General features: G+C 55.3%; 1 protein-coding gene across 12 annotated transcripts in view; it reads left to right on the top strand.

Annotated features, from left to right (window-relative positions):
• The first annotated feature begins 1,584 nt into the window (after positions 1-1,584).
• The window catches only part of LOC121674672, a 300,378-nt gene continuing 299,761 nt past the window's right edge, over positions 1,585-2,201 (top strand). For 10 of the 12 annotated variants that reach the window (XR_006019763.1, XR_006019759.1, XR_006019760.1 and 7 more), the window contains exon 1: positions 1,780-1,966. The gene's annotated coding sequence lies outside the window, so the exon portion shown is untranslated. Of the gene's footprint in view, positions 1,648-1,779; positions 1,967-2,201 lie in introns of those variants that run through there. The other 2 variants (XM_042049184.1, XM_042049181.1) reach the window with 2 other exon arrangements.

Raw genomic sequence — 2,201 nt, 5'->3', positions numbered from 1 at the left:
AAGAAACACAGCAAAAAACTATATATATGTTAGCAGAAGAGTACATGTTTGCTGAACTTCAGTGTGCCCTGCTAAGAGAGTGCATGTGAAAACTAGAGAAAATAAGGATGGAATTAAGGAAAGGTGCAGTCGACATTCCTCTTCCACCATGAAACCAAAGGATTAAGGAAACAAAAGTGCAGAGGTGGAAAGACAAAACAACCATGGAAATAGTGTGGATGGAGAGAATAAAAATCTGTGAAAAGTCAGAAATGGATGGGAGGGAGAAACAGTGTGTAGAAAATAATTTAGGAGGAAATTTTAAGAGTGTTTTGATAGTTGCTCTAGAGCACTCAATGCAGAAGGGCCAAAGAAGGTGAATGGTAAAGAATGACTACAAGGATGCACTTCTCATGCCAGGCGTTACACTGTGGTAAGTATTATCATTTCACTTCAGAAATCTATAATGTAAACCAACAGCAATGTACATTGCAGCAGAATGTAGGAAGACAATGCTCTAGAGCAACATAAATCACAGGCACCAGTGGGAGAGCTGGGGGGCAGTTTCTCTGGGGCACAAGAATAAAAAAGATGATCCTGCGTGGGGAGTTGCAAAACGTTTTGAAGAACAAAATTTTGAGGCTGACAGTATTGGGTAGGAGGGAATGGTTTGAATGAGCCTCAAAGCTAGGGAAGATGGGCAGGGGGAAAGGAGCTGGAAGGACAAGCTGGGGTTGTTAGCATGAAATGAACATGAACTGAAGGAAAATAGGAAGAGTCATAGGTGAGCAGGGACTGTAGAAGCTGTCAACAGGACAACTTAACCAAAGGCTAAATAGTGTGCCCTTTCCATTCTCTTCTTCCTTCTAAAAAACCCCACATCTCAAGATCATCCTCTGTTATCTGACTTTGAAAACTAGCCCTACCATGTTGGGTGTGGGCTGCTATTAGCTGCCATTTCCTAGTAACTTCTTCAAGGTTCCTCTTGCTTCTAAGGCAAAAAAAACAAAACAACCCAAACCCAAACCAACATAGAAACAAACGAACAAACCAAAGAGAGTAAAGAAAAGAAAGTAAACAGCACTGGGGACATCTTTCAGGCCTAGTAAGCAAGGTCCTGAGGGCTGGAGCCTCTGGCACCCATGCCCACTGTGCACACGCAGTGCACAAACTCACAAGGCCCCCATGCGTGCTCTGGACGCCCACGCCCCCTCCACGCCGCCCTGCCACGGGCACACCCTCGGACAGACAATGAGCAGCGGGTCCGTGTCGTGGCCCCCCCACTCGGCGGCACCTCCTGGCAGCGCTCCCGCCCTACCTGCAGCCCCGGCGCGGCTGCCCCGACGTGGGGGTCCCGCTCCGGGCGTGCGCCGCGCTTCCCCCTGTCCTTCCCGAGCGCGGGACCGGCTCGCTGGGATGCTAGGTGGGCACCAAAAAGTTAGGGACAGCGAGGGGCGGCCGGGCCGGGGGCGGCAGGGCCGCTCCACCCCGCTTTTGTTTAGCGCCGGGGAGCGGACCCTTGGCGGGGCTGAGCCGGGTGGTCGTGCCCGGGTCCGCAGCATGAGCTTGTCCCACGGCCCCGCCGTCGCCACAGGGCCGGGAGTGGGAAGGAGGAGGAGGAGGACTGAGGCGGAAGGTGTCTCTTCAGCCTCACTCTCTCCCTCCAAGGTGAGTTGCAGCGCTGCTCCGCGCTCCTTTTGTCTCGGTGCGAGGCCGCGGCGCACCCCGGCCCCGCCCCGCCAAACTTTCGGCGGGGACCTGGGCGCCCCGACGGCCGCCCGCGGAGCCGGGGCCGGGCAGGGCGCGGGGGAGCCGCGCGTTCGGCCGGGGACGCGCCGGGGCTGCCGGCGACGCCCGTGTCGGGTGTCCCCGTGGGGGCGGCCGGAGGGCAGGTGGAGGGACCGTGGGGTGAGGGCGGTCCCCTCCTTCCCGTTTGGTTTCTTTGGGACGGATGCGATCGGCCCCATCTTTGCGCTTTACGCAACAGGTAGGGATGCCAGGAGCTGGCGGCGGCGGCGGCACGGAGCCGCGGCCAGGAGGTTTCGGGGGGCTTTTTTTGTTAAGCTCTTTGGAAAAGTGCGAAGGGGAGGGGGAGGAGAACAACAGTTTTCCGAAATTCCCCTTCAGTTGTTTATTTATGTACTTCCCGTGTCCATGAAAAAAGGGTACGTTTCGCAACTCCGGAGTTTTATATTGTTTTCTATTTATTCCCCCTCCCCCCC

This window comes from Corvus kubaryi, unplaced genomic scaffold (genome assembly GCF_017639235.1).
Source record: "Corvus kubaryi isolate FWS band 111438036 unplaced genomic scaffold, C.kubaryi_AGA036_p1.0 69, whole genome shotgun sequence".
Taxonomy (NCBI): domain Eukaryota; kingdom Metazoa; phylum Chordata; class Aves; order Passeriformes; family Corvidae; genus Corvus; species Corvus kubaryi.
Note: the sequence above shows the minus strand (reverse complement) of the source record. Positions and strands in the feature narration are given on the sequence as shown.